This window comes from Odocoileus virginianus, chromosome 15, assembly GCF_023699985.2.
Source record: "Odocoileus virginianus isolate 20LAN1187 ecotype Illinois chromosome 15, Ovbor_1.2, whole genome shotgun sequence".
Lineage (NCBI taxonomy): Eukaryota > Metazoa > Chordata > Mammalia > Artiodactyla > Cervidae > Odocoileus > Odocoileus virginianus.
Window position 1 is genome coordinate 15,676,809 of NC_069688.1, and position 22,491 is coordinate 15,699,299.

A 22,491-nucleotide genomic window follows, 5' to 3' on the forward strand; every position below is an offset into this window, starting at 1 on the left:
AGAAACACATGTTGTGACTCTTCACCAAGGAAACATGGAATTGATGACGTGAGTGGAGGAATGCCTTATGACTGTTTAGCAACATCCTGTGATACACGGCTACACAGTCAGCGATTAGAGGCAATGAGGGCTTATCCTCTGACCTAATGTCACCGTCCTTCCCACCAGTATGGGCTTTTGAAACGTTAACAGGAATTGAAGTCACTGATCTCAGCAGATTGGTTGGAGAGGAAATGGAGCACCAGATGGCAGAATGTCTGTCTCCACAAACTCCTAGTGATTAAGGAAAGTCTCTCAGACTTGGGATCTTGGTTTCTTCCTCTGGAAAATGGGAGTTCAGGTAACTTAATGAAAAGTTGAGCCAGTGCATAGCTGGTTTGTCCCATAAATCCTGAACCTTTGTGATCCAATGATAAAGCTGCACAGGCACCTTGGCTTTAGCCTTGGGCTATAGCTGAGGATGAGGTGATTTATGATGGAATTTGCATAAGTAAACAAATCTCCAGCTGTAAACTGCTTGCCCTGGAGTTTCACGGTTCACTACGGATTAAGATTCTTGGAGCTCCTTCTGGGTGGCTAGAGGTTCTGACAGATATACTTCCCTGGTTAGTTTCCTGACTGTGGTAGGTATCCCTTCTCTCTGTGGCATGATGAAGTTTGACTCCACCCAGGAGGAGTGAATTAAAGACCGAGGGTCGTGGAGCCTCATGTTTTGTGGAACTTAATAGCAAGGGAACTTTATTTAGGGGTAATTTCTTTCTCTGCAATGTAGAGTAGCTACAGGAGGGATTATGAACTATCAAAGATTAGACCATGACCCATTTGTTTGGCTTGTAGAGATTCTCTGAGAGTAGTGAACTTTTCTGAAAGGGTTTGATTGACTACAGGAGGACTTGATGCTACTTCATAAATGAGATCGTAGGACTAGATTCATGGAATGATAAAATGCAGGGTGGCAAGGAACGTGATCTTTGAATTCCTTATTCAATATTCTATTCAAACAGCATTGATGGTACACTGAAACGTTCACTGATATGAAGCATACTGAAAAGTGAGGGGGATTATTCTATCCTCAAACAACTTGGTAGCAAGTTTGTTAAATCCACATGGAATTCTTTTCTCCTAACCTGTATCTATTAGAGTCATACAAAATAAGTTGGATCCTGCTGACAGGACAGACCTTTCTACATTTAAAATCTCCTATTACATAATTCTCATGTCTTCTCTTCACTTGGTTTAATACCTTCAACTGATTCCATTGTTCCTCACATGAAATGATTAGGTTTCTTTAAAATAAATAGATATAGATATAGAATCTATACACAGATATATAGATATATAATCTATATATAGATATAGATGTAGATAGGCTATACAAACAAGTGTAAAAGATGTATATTCATATAGAATAAAACAAGAACAAGACTAATCACAGATTTCATAACTCTTAACCTGGTATAGATTTTATTATTATCTTTATTCACTTAACAACTGATGATCTTCTCAGTCATTTGTAGAACCACAGAATACTAAAATTAAAAGAGGTATTGGAACTCATCACATTTTCCCCATATATTTTGTGCAAGAGATATTGAGTCTCTCATGCCGCTATGAACTCACATGGTCTGGGTAATAATTATGCAGCTAAAGTTCCCTGGAACTATTAGCTCTAACACTTTTCCTTTGCCTAACATCAAAAATAACAAAATGTTGAGATTCACACAAAAACATTAGTGGTCATCTCTTGTTTATGTACAACCTGATTGTAATGTTTCACTGTTTTTATAATTTTTGAAGTCTATAGCTAGGTAAGTATAGTACATTTTTGCTTCGACTGAATTAAGAGCAATTGACATTGGACAAAAAGCTTTGGCTAAATCAAAGAAGCATGTATGCTAAGCCATGGAAAATAATTTGAAAATCATCTAGTTTGGGTCATTCATACCATATTCTGACCAGTTAATGAGCAAGTGTCCAACCAATGGTTGGAGGCCAGTAAGTTCTAAACAGTGCATAGAATTTTTATATGTTCTGATTGTTACAAAAGATTATCTACAAATGAGTTAAAATTGTCTCCCTGAAACTTGCCATCAGGGATCTAGTTTTCCTCCTCATCCTTTGTAAACTGTTGTATTGTCAACAACTTAACTATAAAATCAGGGCATCATTCTAAGAAATCAGTTACAGATGCTGATGAACTGAGCAAATTATAGGCAGCCGTATGGTCAGCACTCAGGAGTTATAGTGACCTGTCACCATGGTCAGAGTGATTTCTGCAAGGGCCACCTCATTATATGGGAAAATGCCCTCAAAGGGCAAGTCTGTTTCTCGTCCTGGCAGGCCTGTCACATCAGATGTTAGAGGAAACAACAGCAAAGAATTGTGACTGCAAGAATGTAAGTTTTGCCTGTGGAGAGTCACGGAGGGCAATTCTCCTGAAAAGGATTATTTGTCAACTGCAATGAGACTCTTTGTTATTAGAATTTAATTGATATTTGCTACTGGAGAAGAAAGCTGAAAACAGGATATAAGGTCAGCAATTAAATCCCTTTAATAAAGTGTAGTTAATGAGTTGTCAAATTTGGTAGAGATTATTCCCTCGACTCCCCCTTTTTTTATTGTAACGATAGGTAGGGCTGTCTTACTATCCTGGGGAAATGTCAAACAATCACAGGAGAGGCAAATTAAATCAAATAAGGCCAGGCAGCTTTTGTGCAATCAAAAGAACAAATATTAGGAGTCAAGGGACCCAGGAATGTAGCTCAGATTGTTTAATAACTGTGCAACTTTTTCTCTGGGCCTTTATTCATCTGTTCATTGTGGGGGAGGAATTGCTCTCTAAGGTGCTTCTAAGTCTCTTCTTCTTTCATGTTTCATACTGTTGCATATAGAATAGCACAGTAGATAGGACTCAAACATACTGGTGTGAAATCTCAGCACCCCATGCCCCCATAATTAGCTTTGTGATCTCAGTTAAGCTAATTAACCTCTGTAAGTATCAATATCCTGCTTGGCCAAAAAGGCCAATGGGTGCATATCTCATAGGATTTTATTAGAATTAAAATGAGGGAATATGTGTCAATTATTTGGCAGGCCTAGATGATGGAAAGCAACCCCTAAATATTGATTTGTTGTTGTCATTTAGTTGCTCAGTCTCGTCCGACTCTTTTGCAACCTGATGGACTGCAGCCTGCCAGACTTTGTCCATGGGATTTCCCAGGCAAGAATACTGCAGTGGGTTGCCATTTCCTGCTCCAAGGGATCTTCCTGACCCAGGGACTGAACTCACATCTCCTGCATTGCAGATGGATTCTTTACTACTGAGCCACCAAGTTATTTTTACTAATAATCAGTTTCAAGGCAGTTTTTTAAAATACAGCACTAGCCTAACCACCAGAGGGCACTGCATGGATAACAGCCAGATCTTTCATTGAAGCTGGATACACCTATTTGCTGCTTGAAGCAGGCCATCGCCTGCTACTTAGAAATTTCAGCTCAGAGTACTTGTTTTCCACAATGCCTCCTATGCCAGACTCACTCAGTATTGTAAATGTGGCACTGTCTTCAGTTTAAACTTCTTTAATTCTGCTTGCAGTCTTGAGGAATGCTCAGGTGATGGATAGCTCATTCAGAGAGAACCCCCAAATAGAAAACAAATGTTTATTGATATACCAGTCATCATATTAGTCATATCTACCATGTGTCAGTCATCATGTTAGTCATTGCAATTCGTTTCTAAAACACAAAGGCAAATTATAAGTTATCACTCCCATTCTACAGATGGGGAAACTGAAACTCATACATCTTAAGCTCTTTGCCCAAAATCACAGAGCCAGTAAGTAGAGGCATAACTTCAAACCATGACTGCTTGAGTCTGAAGGCAAGTTTTACCTTGCTGCCTCCAAAGCTGTGTTGAGATAAAAATCTCAGGATATTGATCATGGAACAAGCCAACACTGCCCATTCTCTCTCCTACTATTTAACACTGTATTGAAGGAATTAGTTAATGTGATTATATTATAAAAAAGCAAATAGAGGAAAAAGGAGAGGTGAAACAATTTCTATTTTCAGATTAGAAAATTATAAACCTGGAAAATCTAAATAACTTAATAGGCTACTACAAACAAGGCAGTTTAGCAAAGTAGAGGGTATAAAATTTGCAAAGAGAAACAACTTACATATTTACAAAGATAGTCAAATGAAGGAAATAGTGGAAGAGAGAGTCTAATTTTTAATAGGAAAATAAAATGAAATAGCACATGCATAAACTTAAAAAATAGAAAATCTTTTTTAGACACACACTAAAAAGACATAGACATAAACTGAATAAGTGGAAAAGCATTTCATCTTCTTGGTTAGGATGTCTCAACATAATGAAGATGTCATAATGAAGATGTTAATTGCTCAGTGTAATGTGATCTCAATGACAACATCCTTGGAGTAAGACAAATTGATTATAACATCCTTTTGAAAGAATTTTTGAAAAAATAAAAAGTGAAAATTGGTAGGAAAGCCTTAAAATGAGAAGTAATTGGGGAGGGATCTGATCCTCACAGATCAATAAAGTATATCATAAAGCCTCTTTATTTAAAAAAAAAATGATTTTGGTACACAAACAGACCAATGAAATGCAATGGAAAATTCAGAGGGGCAGGGGAAAAAATATGGAAATTTAATATATGATAAAGAGGGTGAAAAGTGAAAGTGTTAGCAGTCACTCAGTCATGTCCAACTCTTTGAGACCCCTGGACTATAGACCCCCAGGCTCCTGTGTCCATGGGATTCTCCAAGCAAGAATACTGGAGTGAGTAGCCTTTCCTTTCTCCAAGTGATCTTCCTTACCCAGGGATTGAATCTGGGTCTCCTGCAATGCAGGCAAATTCTTTACCATCTGAGCCACCAGGGAAGCCCTGATAAAGAGGTTTTCTCTATGCAATGAGGAAAAATAAGAACTTTTAATAACTGGGCAGACAACTAGTTAGTGATAAGTACAAATATTAAATCGGTATATTTTTCATACCATAAAACCAAATTAGTTAAAAATGGTTTTGCTATTTTAGAGTAAGAGTATCATTATATAAATACTGAAGTAAAACATGGATGACTTCCTTTTTAATCTAGGAGACAGAAAAATGATCTAGTACAGCCAAAATCTAGATACACCAAAGAGATAAATCTGAGTACATTAAATCTGAAAGGTAACTTTGCATGGAAAAAAAATTAAAAAGAAAAAACCATTGTCAAGCTGGGAATAAATATATGCAAATTATATCATACAAGGTTATCTCAGTGATATATGAAGAGCTTCTAAATATTAAGAAGTAGAAAAACTCTGACAGAAAATGAGTAAAAGATATGAACAGACATTTCACAGAAAGATGTGTAAATGGGTCGCAGATATTTAAAAAGTTAATTTTGTTTATATAAGAGAAATTAAATTAAGACTATATTGAGGTACCATCCCCCTTTCATTAAGACTTGGCAACAAGTCCTAATGTTTGAAGACTTATTTGTTAAGGCAGTAGGGTACAGACATTCTCATATGCTGTTAATAGAATTGCAAAATGTCACAGTTCTAATGAATGTTAGCACTATCTAGAAAAATTCCATATGTATTTATATTTTGATGTAAAATTTTCACTTCTTGGGACTTATGCTGAAGAGATCTTGGCAAACCTGTGAAAGGATGCATACCCAAGGATACAAGTGGTTGTAAAACCATTGTAAAAGAATGAAAATCACTCATTATGTTAATGAGCAATCACCATGCATTGAATTAATGGTATGTCCACTATAGTATTCTGCGACAGAAAGAAATGTCTTCTATCTTCAATGTCTTTACGCAAAAATATACCTTTGAAGGAAAAACCAGAAGAAACAGAAAGGACTGTGTAAAATATATTAATGTTTATGCTTTCATTTTCAAAAAAAAAAATAGAAGAATAAAACAAGCTTTCATAAAAATGGTTACCTACTGAAGATAAAAAAAGGGAAAGGGCCAGGGAAGAAAGATATACTTCTCTTAATTAATCTTGCTTTATAGCTCTGTGAGACCTTGGGATTATTTCACTAGTTAAATAAACAAAATTTATATCTAAAAAAGACAACCTCTAAAAATTGAAATAAAACAAAAACAAACTTACTACTGTGTGTCAAATTAGTCATATAACCAAATAAAAAAAATAATCATAGTGATTTTAAAAGACAATGTTTTGACTATATAGCCTGGATGAGATATATCCAAAGGGCAAGAAAATATAACAAAAGAGTCATACACTGCACTCAGTGGTCTGATTGTCAGTAATGATTTAGATAATGTTAATTGAAAACACACCCACACAGACATACATAAAGCAAATAACTGAATGTATCAGGAATCATTAAGAATCAGATTTTCAGTAGAAGAGACAATAGATACAAATACAAAATTAGAATTTAAAAGTTACATAATCTTTTATTAAATTTTATACATGTATTGTTTTATTTCTCTTTCTAAAAAGAAATGCACTGATTCTGGGACGCTATAATCACAGGTTTTAAAGATCACTATGAAGATTTTGGATTGAGAATGTATGTGGGAGATAAGAGAGGCTACTACAGTAGATGAGTTGAGTGCTGGTAATTATTTTTACTGGAATTGAGATGGAGAGAAATGAACAAGACTTTATAGGATGGGGGTGTAGTGAGAGTAAAGAAAAAAAGAAACGAAAAGCTGAAATCCAGATTAATGCCTTGATCGGCTGAGTGAATGGTAGTAGATAAGCCACTGATTTTCTGTATCTTTTTTTTTCTTTACAGAAAGAAGTTGGATTACATAACTAAATTTATCTCCAGTTTCAGATCTAGAACTCTAGATGTGGAAAAAATAATGCCAATTTCAGAGGAAGATGATAGTCAAAAGAAATATCACTAAACCTTTGTTTAAATTCATAGAAATAATTTGCATATGGGAACTCCATAGTGTTTTTAAAACATTTACATATTTGCAGACCTCTGGATGTTTGGCATTGAGAAGGCCACCTGTCTTCTCTTGGTAACTCAAGCTTGTAAAAGTTTTTCTTGCTGTTAGGAATTTGTTCTTTCTGTTCATTTCTTTGCCTGGACACCACACCCCGTTTTTGCATGACACTTGTTAGAAAGAAAGAAAGGAAGCAAGCAAGGAAGGAAGAAAGAAAAATTATTACCAGATATCTAATTCACTTCAGTTTATATAGTATGTTAATAAGTCAGCTTTGAGCATTGATCTGGGAATTACTGAGGTCTTATTTTTTTCCACTTCTTTCAAATTATGATTCTTTTCCATTTTTGAGTGGAGACATACAGAGTCTTCATTAAAATTTAATAAATTGGAATGAAGGAATTGGTGGGAAATTTTGCTAAAAAATAAATAAAGGAAATGCTAAGGAAAACCCATTTCCAAAAGATTAGATACTTGATCACAACTTAAGTAGCTTCTCCTGGATGTTTTGTCTTTGAGGGAGAACATTTGTCAATAGTCCTAAAAAAGTCTGTCTGCACTTCTCAGTCATAACCTCTTGAGGGAATCTCTATCAGATGAAGGATACTGCAGAAGACAACTGGAATTTCCCATCTCTTTTGATATTATTTACATATCTGAAGAATCTCTGGAACTTAGTAGCTGAAGTTTTCTGACTTCCTAAATTTGTAGGCACTTTGGTCGTTATTCCCTAGAAGCTAACATTCCCCTTTGATTTATCTTAGACATGACACACACTTTCTTCATCTCCAGGCACTGGTCTGGTGGTAGGCAGTGATTGCAGTGCATCATTAAAAATGCGTGATGTCTCACTAGTGGTTTTCTTCTTTTCACGTTGGAAGATTTTTTATTCCCTCTTAAGAATAAAAGAGTTCTGTAATGAAGGGCTATATCCAGGAGATACCCAAAGTAAAACCTTGGAAGTAGCCCAAGGTGAGTATAAACATCCTTTGCAGATAGAAATGTCTAGTCCATGTGAGGGCTGTTAAGGCTAAACTTCTTGGCAGGAGCAGTACACATTCATCCTGCAGTACAACTGCTTGAAAATCATGAGATCCAATTCAATTCATCCTTCTCAGTACAGATGATGGAGCCATTTGCCATGTCATAGAGATGCATAGTATATCATAGAAGATCCTTTCATGAGCCAAAACAACCAACAAAATTTTTTAAAATCTGTCAATTGCTTTGTTTCTCTCTAATATATAAGCATTCCTATTTTTTAAATTTTTAATTCCAATACATCTGATGAGATCTGACATAAAAGAGATCCTTCCAAAAATTGAGAATTGCTTGCAAATCATAAAAGGTGTGACTCTAGGGCTAGGTATATACTGGTGGAACTGATGATTATTCATGTGAATTATTTTATATCCTCCCTTTCTTACTTTTCATTGTCTCTTTATTTCACCACAGACTATGACTGTAACTTAGAGACTGACTTGGATACTAGAAGAAACACAGACTTCTGCTTAGATTACCCAGCTTACTAGACAGAAAAGTCTTTTTTTTTTTTTTAACTAGAAGTTTTTTCAACTATCAGAGTCATACAGAGCATCACTAGAAAACTCTATTTCAAATGTTTCCATTATTTTGATTCAACCCTTCTAGTTCATGCTTTTCCTCCTTGTCCAGAAGCATACTGAATTCATTTTCTATTGCTAATTTAAAGAATTTTCACCTCCTTGGAGGTACAATTAGCAAAGACTTCTTAGGTCTTTTCATTTTGTTGTTTTAATAGCTAAGTAGTGTCCAATTCTTTTGTGACCCCATGGATTGTAGCCCGCCAGGCTCCTCTGACCATGGAATTTCCTAGGCAAGAATAGTGGAGTGGGTTGCCATATTCTTCTCCAGGGGATCTTCCTAATCCAGGCATTGAACCCGTGTCTTCTGCACTGCAGGTGGATTCTTATCCCTGAGGCACCTGGGAAGCCCATAGCTTTTCATTAGTAGAGTGAAAATTCTAATAGATGGTTCTGAATGGTGACAGCTACTATGGCTTTCCTGGGCATTGACCATTTCTGATAATAGCATTTTGATCTTCCTTGAGGAAAAATACAGTCTCTACTTTTAGTCTGTAAGTTCAGGTAAGGCTGACCGTACTCAGAGCTCAAAATGTGAGTGTCTGGCTTCCTAGGTGGCACTAGTGGTAAAGAACCTGCCTGCCGATGCAAAAAACATGAGACATGGGCTTGATCCCTGGGTCAGGAAGATTCTCTGGAGGAAGGCATGGCAACCCACTCCAATGACACAGATGGTAAAGAATCTGCCTGCAGTGCAGGAGACCTGGGTTCAGTCCCTGCGTCGGGAAAATCTTCTGGAGAAGGACATGGCAACACACTTCAGTATTCTTGCCTGGAGAATTCCATGGACAGAAGAGCCTGGTGGGCCACAGTCCATGGGGTTGCAAAGAGTTGAACACGAATGGGCAATTAACAGACACACATGCACACACACATTCCTTACGGATTTGCTTTTAACTGCCTCCGTTGCTACTTCTTACAACAGAGAGATTGAAATGGGAGTTCAAAGGTCACTGGAAGCCAGGAATAGATGAAGTGACTGTCCACAATTATTTAAACCCACCTGGTTATCTGCCTGCCACACCATCACCTTTATTTAGATGAGATGACACATCAACCCTACGAAAAAGAAAAGAAAATAAACTTTAGTAAAGCTTACTGTGTTAGCATAATCTCAAGAAAATTGTGTCCTGAGTCAAGTTGCTACATAAAAAATTGAAATTAGACACTAGCCAGACAATTTAGGTCAAACTTTCCTGATCTATAAAAGGAAGAATTTATCAGACAGGTACTACTTAGGACCATTCTTACTTTGGCTCACATACTGAATGCACTGTCTAATAAGTGTTTAAATCTCTATTCATACTTTGTTGATGACAGATTTGCTAATTGAGACTATGGAAAATTATCTTTAAAAAAAAATTTGTGCTCACAACCTCTCGCATGGAAATGTTAGGAGGATCCTAGGTTCGTTGTTACTTCCTTGGACAATCTACATATCCTAGGTGTTATTATAAATCAGTCATTCAATCTGCTCAAGACCTTTTGTGGATGAACTGCCAAAAACACAATTGCTTATAATTGGAATTTTAAATTCTAAAGGAAAGGAGCTTTATTCCCATTATTAACTCATTAATTAAGCCCCAAATTTCTAGAGTCAGCATGTTTTTAATCACCCTATTGTATGCCTTTGATCCAGAGACACAAAACAGTGCCCAGCACTCACATTTTTGCTGGTAACCTTTTCTTTAATTGTGGCTTTAGTTTTAAATGGGAAAAAAGACAATTTGGGGGGTACTGACCCCTGAGCTCAAAAAAATTCCATGATGACTTTTCAAGTTGGTAAGTTTTTATCATGATTGATTTTCATAAGAGTTCACATATTTTGGCTACTTAATTCCAAAGGCCACTGCAATTAGAAACTGAAGTTTTTCTTATCAGATGGACGGCAGAATGCTCTCAAAGCCTTGTACTAGCTCAGACCACCTCATATTCCCTTTAAAATCTGTCAATGCCCAGCCAATCAGGGTCCTACAACATCATTTCTATGCAAGGAATGGCCAGCTAAAATCACCCCAGACTTCTGTGTTACAGACAGAGTTCTCTTGTCTGGCAACATGAATGGTTGCTATCATTACATCAGCCTCCAGTGACTTCAATACATGAATGGCTAGCTTATGGTCCAAGAGTGGATGGGCTTTTCTGTCTTTTTTCAGAGGCATCTGCCAACCAATGGGAACAGGCAGACAAAGCTACCTTTAAGTATTCTGCCTCATGCAACGAATAGGCAATGGCAAAAAATCAGCTCAAGATGAGAGTGTGAGAACACGAAGGACACCCACAGACCTCTGAAACCTCCTTCCACTAAGAGAGCTTTTCTCAATATAGGAATGAAAGTAAATTAAATTGAAAGCAGAGCTGTGTCTACTTGACTTTGAAGTTGTTTTTATTGTTGTTTAGTCGCTAAGTCTTGTCTGACTCTTTTTTGACCCCATGGACTGTAGCCAACCAGGCTCCTCTATGGGGTTTCCCAGGCAAGAAGAACGGGAGGAGGTAGCCATTTCCTTCTCCAGGGGATCTTCCCCACCCAGGGATCGAACTCACGTCTCCTGCATTGGCGGCTGGATTCTTTACCTCTGAGCCTCCAGCTAGTGGCTCAGTGGTAAAGAGCCACCAGGGGTAAGGAGTTCAAAACTTTGAAGGGAAAACTTAAATAGAAGGGAGTGGTGAAAACAATTCAAGAATCTCTAGGGGTACAAGTCTGCCTGTTATCTATCGATGGCTCTGCTTATTCAAAGTGAGATAATTCCCTAATATCTAAATGCTTACCTTGGGAAACAGAATTCATGACCTCCATTTCTGCCTCAATACTCTTTTCTTTCATTTTATTCTACTTTTATATTATTTCCCTATCAAAACAATATCCATTTACTACAGATAATTAGATAAACAAAAAAACATAAAGAAGCAGAAATATATCAATAATCCTCGCAAACACAGGGCATTATTGCCATTCTTAGCACATTTCTTTCCAGGTTTTTCCTGTTCTTTTGTGTTTATCTGTTGCGCTGTGCTTAGTTGCTTGGTTGTGTCCAACTCTGTGCAACCACATGGACTGTATCTTGCCAGGCTTCTCTGTCCGTGGGGATTTTCCAGGCAAGACTACTGGAGCGGGTTGCCATGCCCTCCTGCAGGGCATCTTCCCAACCTAGGGATCAAACCCAGGTCTCCCTCATTGCAGGGAGATTCTTTACCATCTGAGCCACCAGGGAAGCTAGGTAACATCAAATTGAAATGTATCCTTCTTTTGTACCTATTTTTATTTGCTGCTTTATATTATTAGCCTTTTTCCCATACATTAAAACTCTCTATAAGCATCTTTTTAATAGTAAAAGGTAGTACAAATAATTTATAGAATTATATAGATGTTCTATAATTTACTTATACAAAAACTTTAATAATGAAGATTTTAATGATCTCCAAGTCACACAAAATATGACAAAAATGATATTTTCCTAACTTCAACATAGATATTTCTGTGTCCCCCAAAGTTCTGATACACCCTTCGAAGGAGTGTCTGCCTGGCTGTCACCTCCATTTGAGACTCACTGCCATAATGGTGAGGGAGGACTAGAGGGAATGCATGATGTACTTCAGATATGTTAGATTAGGAGAAAGAAAAGAAATCTACTGATCTATACAAAAAGAGGAGTGCTGTTTCTTAAACAATGAAAGTATAGCTGAAATAGGCTTATAGATTTCGAAAAACTGTATATTCATTGAGGTATACCTATTAAAAACCTATTGAAATTATAACCACACTTATTCCTTTGGATCCGAAAACTGGATACACTGAAATACATCACTGTTGTTCAGTAGCTCAGTCATGCCTAACTGTGACCCCATGGGCTGTAACCCACCAGGCTCCTCTGTCCATGTGATTTCCCAGGCAAGAATGCTGGAGTGGATAGCCATTTCCTTCTCTAGAAATACATCATGTTTCAAAAGAAATGATGCTAGTTGTAGGTAGAATTTCACTGACCCCTGGTAAGTTTACCTTTTATTCCACCAAATCCTCCACTGACTTCAGTACCAAAACAAAAAACCATTGGCTAAGATTTCTTTATATTTTGTCTGTTTTCCCATTGTGTAGGAAATGTGTCTTAGAAGGAATAGACTTAAATGATACAAAAAGAGAAGCAAAATCTCTGGCTCACCGCCATGTACAATGAATGACCCATTGCCTGAAAATGGAAAAAGTGACCACAGGAATTTAGCTTAAAATACTTTCTCCACCACTAAGCCTGACTATGTCAGAATTAGGAGACGCCAACAGAAAGAGGAAGTTCTGGTCAGATACACATTGACTCATTTGATAAGTTACTTCCTCAGATAATTTTCCTGTCCAGTTAGAAGCCTCTCATTTGTTTTCATAGAAGGGTAAGTAGCAATGGGGCCAAAATCCTTGACATAGAAAAGGCAGTGAGTATTCAGACATGGCCTTAGAATGTCCAAGTTGGCCGGAGAGGAGAGAAGCCCAGGCTTATCATCCGTATTAGCCATGGGGTAGGTGGAAGAAAGAGTTGTGTGGAGACATTCCCTTTCAAATGATCACATTTTTCTGACTATGCTATGAGGCCAAAGCATTAGTTATCTTCCTCAGAGAGGAGGGTAAGTCCCTGGAATCACATTGAAAATATGAAAGCAGTAACATCTGGAGGACTTGGGCCCCTCCCAAACCTCATACTTACAATCTTTCTACAATCCAGCCTTTCTCCAGGCCCACATAGAAGCCTTCAGAGCAAACCCTCAGAGGACTGGTGACAATACTTTGTATCCAGGAGTCTCCCAGATACATCCGACTGATCAATACAAAGCAACTGGAGCACTGATGCCAAGCAATCTGGAAACAGAAATGCAAAATATTTTCAATCTACAATTTAGCAGAAAGGGATGCTCTTCCAAAGATGCTCAGTAGTTTGGCTCTGGTAAAAAGAAGGAACAGAGGTGAAAATGCTGAGGGCTAGTTTGTTCTAAAGTGTAGGGGACTTCTGAATATTTAAACCATCTGCTTAGAACTGCCCTACATATCACTCAGAACTTTCTAGTATTTAAAGGATCCAGTGTACCTAGATCCCAAATGAAGAAGGGCATAATCTCTTTTCTGTTTGTTTGTTTTGACAATTTACAAAATTCCTCAACACACTGGTTTTTCTAATGTTATAAAATTATTAGAAAATCAGCAACTGTGATTTATATGCAAGCAAAGTAAAATCACTATAATCAACACAACCACATCCCAGTGAAACTAGCACTTGCAGATACATACACACTGGCTATGGTGCTACCAGATGGCTGACAAAACTGATAAGCTGTTCACATTAATTGATGGAGTTGATGTAAAGCAGGTGGACCAAGGTGTTGGCTTTTATTCCTTTTAGTGTGTTGTATCTTCAAGGTCTTCATGGTCGACCTTCCTCATGATACCGTGTAGTTTGAGGATAAAAGACATAGACAAAGAACATAAAAATAAATATTGCAGGACTTCTGGTTTGGAGTCAGCAACACTTATTGAAATAGAATGCCTTCTATGTGCCAGCCATTGTGTGAGATGCTTTTCAACTTGTAATTTTCCATACAACATAAAAAAAGGACATTCTAACAAAAGGCACAGCCTGAGATGGGAAAGATTGATCCCAGCAGTTGTCTGTCACTGATGGTGCTGAAAAATGAGGAAGGGCAACGTGTCAGGGTTCCCTTGGAGATGGTGGTTTCTGCATTGATCAGAAATTGAACTGGATAAAGTCTAAGGTGACTTCTAAAAGAAAAGACGATTTGATTCTACACCTTAAACCCATCAGCACAAACACATAAAGATACTGCACTCTTACTCAATGTTTTAGAATAAACACTTTAAAATTAAGGTCCACCGCTGTCCCTCAAGAGTAAAGACTTGGTTTCCTAGTATTAACCCTTTCCTAGAGCCAGTATCTCCAACAGAAGCCAGCTCACCTCTTTGTGTAAGATTACTGAATTCTACCCATGGAACTTTTCTCATCAATTCTTTCTTCTGCAACTTATTCATGCTACCAAATACTTTGTTTATATCTGATGCTTTTCCTGGGATCCTACCATGAGAAATACAGGCATATTTACTGGCTAACGATCTTCACCACTTTCCTAAGCAATTCATGCGGGTTTCCCCCACTTGTAGAGAACTTGAGACAGTCACAGAGCATAAATTGCCTGGCTTGTAGGTAAAATCATGATTGTTCAAGGGAACATGGGGAAAGTGTTAGGTGTCATCCAGGTGTTGTTGTTCAGTTGCTAAGTCATGTCTGACTCTTTGTGATCCCATGTACTACAGCATGCCAGTCTCTTCTTTCCTTCACTATCACCTGGAGTTTGCTCAAATTCATGTTCACTGGAACTGGAGATGCTATCTAACCATGTCATCCTCTGCCATCCCCTTCTCCTTTTGCCTTTAGTCTTTCCCAGCATCAGGGTTTTTCCAAAATGAGTCAGTTCTTTGCATCAGGTGGCCACAGTATTGAAGCTTCATCTTCGGCATCAGTCATTCCAATGAATATTCAGAGTTGATTTCCTTTAGGATTGACTGGTTTGATCTCCTTGGTGTCCAAGGGACCCTCTAGAGTCTTCTCCAGCACCACAATTAGAAAGCCTCAGTTCTTCAGTGCTCAGCCTTCTTTATGATCCAGCTCTTACATCCATACATGACTACTGGAAAAACCATAGCTTTGACTGTATGAACCTTTGTCAGCAAAGTGATGTCTCTGTTTTTGAATATGCTATCTAGGTTTATCAAATCTTACGTTTCAAAAAGAAATTGTCTTTTAATTCCCTGGATGCAGTCACTGTCCACAGTGATTTTGGGGCCCAAGAAAATAAAATCTGTCACTGCTTTCACTTTTTCCCCTTCTATTTGCCATAAAGTGATGGGATCAGATGTCATGATCTTCATTTTTTGAATGTTGAGTTTTAAGTCAGCTTTTTTGCTCTTTTCTTTCACCCTCATCAGGAGGCTCTGTAGTTCCTCTTCATTTTCAGCCATTAGAGCAGTATCATCTGCATATCTGAGGTTGTTGATATTTCTCTTGGCAATCTTGATTCCAGCTTGTGATTCAACTAGCCTGACATTGTGCATGATGTACTCTGCATATAAGTTAAACAAGCAGGGTGACAATAGGCAGCCTTCTCACACTTCTTTCCAATTTTGAACCAGTCCATTTTTCCATGTCTTGTTCTAACTGTTGCTTCTTGACTCAGGACAAAGTAATACAAGGAAAGGAGATGTCATCTTGAAGACAGATACACCAGTAGGAGTTAAGGCCTTTGGTAAAGGGAAGAAAGGAGTTGTTAAGAAGTCAACAATATTCAGATATGCTCATCTGTGTCCAAGGATAGCCAAACAATTGTTTTTAGTCTAGATCTTGGGATCCTTTACAAGACAGCCCTATTTTGCTCCCCGTTTCTTGGAAGCATCCCAGAATCTAAAACCTACAAGCCTAAGTTTATGTTTAAACCCCTCTGTATGTTAGTTTCTCTTTTAAGATCTAAAACTAATCTACCTTTCCCATCTCTTTGACACTGTTTCAAGATCTTTAACTGAAGATAGATAAAAATATGGGTCAAATGCCCCCAAGATAAATAGCACAAAATTGAATCTTGTTCTTAACACCAGTGAAATCCCAAATGCTATACTACAAATGCATACATGGCAGGAAACCATGAGGAAGAGAGCAATTCAGAGTGGATCCTGTTAACAAAGAATCAGGGGTTTTAACTGGACTATTAAAGAGGAATGAGGACGTTAATGAGGGCTGGTTTAGCACTCAGAAGCTAAATTTTTCCATGATGTAATTTTTGCAAGGTTAGAGGCAAATAACTTTAGCCCAGACACATAGATGTGTTCTGTGAAGCCTTTTCAAATCTTCAGTCATTCTGTAGTTGCACTATCTCACCGAGATTTTGGATCTTGCATGACAATAAAGGTGTGAAGGATAGAATAGTGAGTAAACAAATAGCTAACTGAACAAATAGCTAAATGCATTCATATGGCGCAGCAGTCTCGCGTGTGTGTATGTAAATTTACATCAAAATCTCATTCAGAAGCTCTTCGAGCAAAATATCACATTAGTAGTGATATTCTAGAATACCTACATAGTGGGTGGCTAGTTGCAGATTTAACATTGGAGATTACATTTATTGGCTGGTAACCATGTCATAAAGTAATGGATATTTTACTGGGACACAAATTTGAATGATGTGTCCTGTGAAGTAGTTGTGAGTCAGGAGAGAGGCAGATATGCAAGGATGAGTTGTTTTACTAGAGAGAGTCCAGCTAAACCAGAGGCCCTCACTTCTGTATGTGGCATCAACTTCCTTCATTTCCATTTATAATGTCACAGATCTACAGAAATTGTGAAAATATTATTTTCTATGTCAAGAAAAAAACAACTCTGACAGTAAACAAGCAAAAACTCAAACAATATTTCTCTGAACATGAAGAGCAAGTGAAGAAACTTTACTGAGATTCCTCATAAGACAAAAGAGAAGTATTATATATATTAAAGAGAGCAATGTCAAAGGCCATTGTAGGAAAGCTCCTTAACATGAATAATTCCATATTGCTCTTTCCAAAAACAAGAAAATACCTCGTGAAATTGTTTTGGTAAATGCTCTGGCTACTGCCAAATTTTTATACTGAATGATTGAATGTTAACAAAGGGTAAAAAAAAAAAAATTAACTTGAATAATGAGGCTATTTTTAATGAGAGTATGATTGAGTAGGAGTGGAATTTAACCTTTTTATAAATGGTTATATATATATATGTATATATACCATTGTATATAAAATATATGCCTGTATATGTCATAAATCTATATAAACATTGAGAGTGTAAAGAGCTCTACTAATTTTTTCCCCATATACTAAATTTTATTGAGAAAAAACTTTTCTCAGATTTATTTTGAGTATTTAGAGATTTTCAAATCCTTGACACTTTACCCTCATGATTGTCATGGCTTTGGATAGTGCTACAACTCTCTGAAATGTTTTTAAATATAAAGAGAATATCTACAGAGCTAATGAGAACAAATTTAAGTAAGTTAATTAAGCATATCTTATCTCTATTTAGAATAATTGTTTAGCAAATACAAAGCCTTCACTTTTCTCAGTTACTAAATTGCCACCATTCTTGCGTCTTTGAAGTTCAGAGTTAAGAACAATTCATTTTTTAAAAATATGATCACCACCAACAGGGTACCTGCTGACTTTGCTAGGTGTTAGAGATACAGTAATATATTTTTTATGTCCCTTTATGGACAATATTCTAAAAAATTTTCTGGTTGGAACAGTTGGTGTTGATTCACTAAAGAGGAGATACGCCACAACATTTGTTTTATGAATCACTCATATCCATCTGTGGTAAAGAATCTTCATTTCACTAAACTGCATCTTCATACTACTTGGCATTCTCCCTCACCATTGTGGACGTTGGCAACCATACATGGAGATTTGGAATGTCTAGGAGGACCATCACCATATACTCATGCATGATGGCTCTTAGGTCACCCAGCTCTACTGTGGAGGTCCAGTTGTGCTTGTGGGTTTTCTCCTGAATCACATCCTACAGATTCCACTAAAAGCAGTATATCCTTAACTTGAAGGGATTTGTTTCTGTTTTTCATTGAAATACAATGCAACATAAAGGGAAACAAAAATTAATTATTTGAGCTGTCCAGAGTTTAAATTCCATGTGCAGTAGATTATATCATTTCCCTCCGCTCCCCCCACCCTATTTTCTACCTTTCTTTTAAGAAGATTGTGCATTCCTTCTCTTGCTATGAGACCTACGTGGACTCCTCAAGGGATTAACAAATTTACCACTTCACTGAGACAGAGTTGGTCAGTTGACTGTTTTTGACCAATGAATAAACTGTGTGTCCTGTAAGCAGAAACATTAAGAACTGCCACGTGGTCACCATTGCCCATATAGGAACTGTTTTTTCAGCCTGGATCCCAAAATGAATGAGACATGCTACAGAGCCAGTCTGGAGCAGCTGACCTGCAGTGACATGGAATTTAATGGAGACCTAAAAGTTAATTGCCATAATCTACTGAGATTTAAAGATTGTCCCTATGTTATCACAAAGTGGGAACTAACTGATAAACCACATAAACAGACAATAATATGTTACTAGTAAAGCCTAATTTCACTAGCTTGTGATTATCATCATTCCTAATATATTTCACTTTTAATTAATCCTTTAGTCATTGCTCTGCCATTAATTTAAGAAGCCTAGTCACTTCCTTTTTAAGCTTCCATCTTAACCCTTTCCTTATACTTCAAGTTACTCAAAAATTCTGCGCAGTATAGTTTACTCTGTACAGAGTGGAACAATCCTCTAGGCATGCTGCTGCTACTGCTAAATCACTTCAGTCGTGTCCGACTCTGTATGACCCCATAGACGGCAGCCCACCAGGCTCCTCCATCCCTGGGACTCTCCAGGCAAGAACACTGGAATGGGTTGCCATTTCCTTCTCCAATGCATGAAAGTAAAAAGTGAAAGTGAAGTCGCTCGGTTGTGTCCGACTCTTCGAAACCCCATAGACTGCAGCCTACCAGGCTCCTCCAAACATGGGATTCTCCAGGCAAGAGCACTGGAGTGGGTTGCTATTGCCCTCTCCACCTCTAGGCATAGAGGGGAAAAAAAGGATTCAAAACTCCAAAAAGTCCATTGGTTTCCATGCTTCTTTCACTGTCATGTGACACAGTTATTAAAGATTACACCTGAAAAAAAAAATAAAATAAAATAAAGATTATGTCTGTCTTGGAGAAGTCTAATGCTGTTTGTTTATTGATGCTGTGTTACAGCTGTAGTCCTAGATCGTTATCGTGGGCACACCACTCTCTTATTTCACCCTCACCTGCTCAGCATCTTAAAATGAAATTGCAGGGACTTCCCTGGTGGTCTAGTGGTTAAGATGCTGTACTTTCACTGCAGAGGGCATGGTTTGATCCCTGGTCAAGGGACTAAGATTCTGAATGCTACTTGTTGGGGCCAAAAAGAAAAAAAATGCAATTACATTATGTGCTGAAAGTGACCTTGCCTCTTAACCCTTGAAAAAGTGAGAAGTGTTAGTTGCTTAGTTGTGTCCGACCTGTTGCAACCCAATGGAGTGTAGCCCACCAGCCTCCTCTGTCCAGGGATTCTCCAGGCAAGAATACTGGAGTGGGTTGCCATGCCTTTCTCCAGCTCTGGCCTTTGGCCTTTAAGTTAAATTTAGGCCACCAGGATACACACCCCTTGCTTTATGGGGAGTTCCTACACATTACAGTGTCTTTTTAATCAGGGAAACCCATCCATCATTAGAAGTTTCTCTAACATTAAATCATAGATACAGTTTCATACTAATCCTATGACCAATGAGCAAATGTTCCTTTATAGCTTTACTAGGAGTTTAGTACATATCTTCATTCATTCATGTAACCAAAAGGCCACTTCAGAGGACAAAATGTGACACCATTAAATTGTATGACTATGCATCTCTGCATAAATAGAAATGTACATGGAAGATTCCTTAAATTAAAAAAGAAAAATATACATTTTCACATTAATGTATGTCACTCCTATTCTGTCATCAACTATATCACTATTGCACCACTAGTGTTTAGCAGAATGCTTGGCATGTATTAAGTGCTCGACTGGGGTCAAACCCAAATCTCCTGCATTGCAGGTGGATTCTTTACCACTGAGCCACTGGGGAAGCCCAATTAGAATAAATGTGAGAAATATCAATTACAAGGCAAGACAATAAGATCAGAAATGGACTAGAATTTTCTCACTCCATATTTTCAAATAAACAATAATTTCCTTTGAATTTTTATATCTCCAAATACCCCTAACTCTTGAAACCTAATATCTGAGATCTTTGGGAAGATATTTCAGAGGCAGTGGAATTAGACTGGGTCTGGACTATTCGCAGGGCTCTCAGGTAAACTTTAATAAATGATACAAATAGAAGAAGAAATATACAAACAACCCGTATTCTGTTTGTGTGAGTTCATCATAAAACTGAGAATGTCTCTTACTTTTTCATCCTATAATTTTAAAAAATGATTTGTATGTATCATATAGTAAAGGAATGAAAAATCCATTAGGCAAGTTTTCTTAGATGATAAAGCACATGAGGCCTTTTCTGGCAGTGACGACCTCCTCACGAGAACATGCCTCTCACAAAGGATCTTCTTCATCCCTCTCCAGAAGAGAAGAGGAAACACAAGAAGAAGCGCCTGGTACAGAGCCCGAATTCCTATTTCTTGGATGTAAAATGCCCAGGATGCTATGAAATCACCACCGTCTTTAGCCATGCACAAACAGTAGTTTGTGTGTTGACTGCTGTATTGTCCTCTGTCAGCCTACAGGAGGAAAAGCAAGACTTACAGAAGGATGCTCCATCAGACAGAAGCAGCACTAACAGGATCCTGCATCAAGATGAATGGGAAACCAACCCAATAAACATGTTTTGGATAAAAAAAAAAAAGCATGTGAGTTGTCTTAATGTTTGAAAACATATTTTTCTGACTAGCTACATCATTAGGATCAGTAGAAAACCATCAATTCCCCAAGCCTTTCAGATTTGTATAATAATGAAAAAGGATATATTTCAGTCAGATTTTTATTTCTCTGTCCCAAATCCAATATGGTATTATACACATGGTTAAAAATATTTCTTCAAAAATTTAAAAAATTTTTATGATTATTCAATTTTATTCCATTCCCTGGACATTGAATTTATACTTACCATCTTGAGTAAGAGAATGAGTAACCAAAAGTCCTAGATAAATTATAAGAAATAAAGCATATAATCATGAGCTAAGATATACATATTGTCATATGTGTAAAATCGCTATTGTGTGGACTTCCCTGCTGGTCCAATGGTTAAGAATCTGCCTGCCAATGTAAAGCACAAAGGTTCAATCCCTGGTCCTGGAAGGTCTCACACGCCTTGAGGCAACTAAGCCTAAATGCCACAGCTACTAAGCCCATGCTCCCTATAGCCATGCCTCTCAGTAAGAGAAGCTACCACAATGAGGAGCCCATGTACCACAACGAGAGAGTAGCCCCTGCTCACTGCAACTAGAGAGAGCCTGCACACAGCAATGAAGGCCCAGTAAAGCCAAAAATTGATAAATATATCACTACTGGGATTCATGTCAGGGTATTGTAGATATTGATAAACAATTGAATTATTTTTAATTAATGCAGATTTTTCTTTGAATGTTATATGCTATCATTCAGTCACTAAATTATGTACGACTCTTTGGGAACTCATGGATTGCAGCACCCCAGGTTGCGCGCTGAGTGTTACAGCATCTAGCTTATGATTTGGAAGTAAGAAAATCTGAAAAAAAAAAAAAAAAAGAAAATCTGTCATCCAACATCTGCTCCTTACTGGCTAATTGTGCAACTTTGGGACAGTGATATCAATTTCCTGAGCCTTGATTTTTGTTTTTTTGTTTTTTTTTCCATTTATTTTTATTAGTTGGAGGCTAATTACTTTACAACATTGCAGTGGTTTTTGTCATACATTGAAATGAATTAGCCATGGATTTACATGTATTCCCCATCACGGTCCCCCCTCCCACCTCCCTCTCTACCCCATCCCTCTGGGTCTTCCCAGTGCACCAGGCCCGAGCACTTGTCTCATGCATCCAACCTGGGCTGGTGATCTGTTTCACCCTAGATAATATACATGTTTCAATGCTGTTCTCTTGAAACATCCCACCCTCGCCTTCTCCCAGAGTCCACAAGTCTGTCCTATACATCTGAGTCTCTTTTTCTGTTTTGCATATAGGGTTATCGTTACCATCTTTCTAAAGTCCATATATATGTGTTAGTATACTGTAATGGTCTTTATCTTTCTGGCTTACTTCACTCTGTATA

The 22,491-nt window shown here is 37.6% G+C and overlaps 1 pseudogene; it reads left to right on the plus strand.

Annotated features, from left to right (window-relative positions):
* The first annotated feature begins 20,771 nt into the window (after nt 1–20,771).
* On the plus strand, nt 20,772–21,022 carry LOC110145621 (small ribosomal subunit protein eS27-like; annotated as a pseudogene).
* Nucleotides 21,023–22,491: the final 1,469 nt, after the last annotated feature.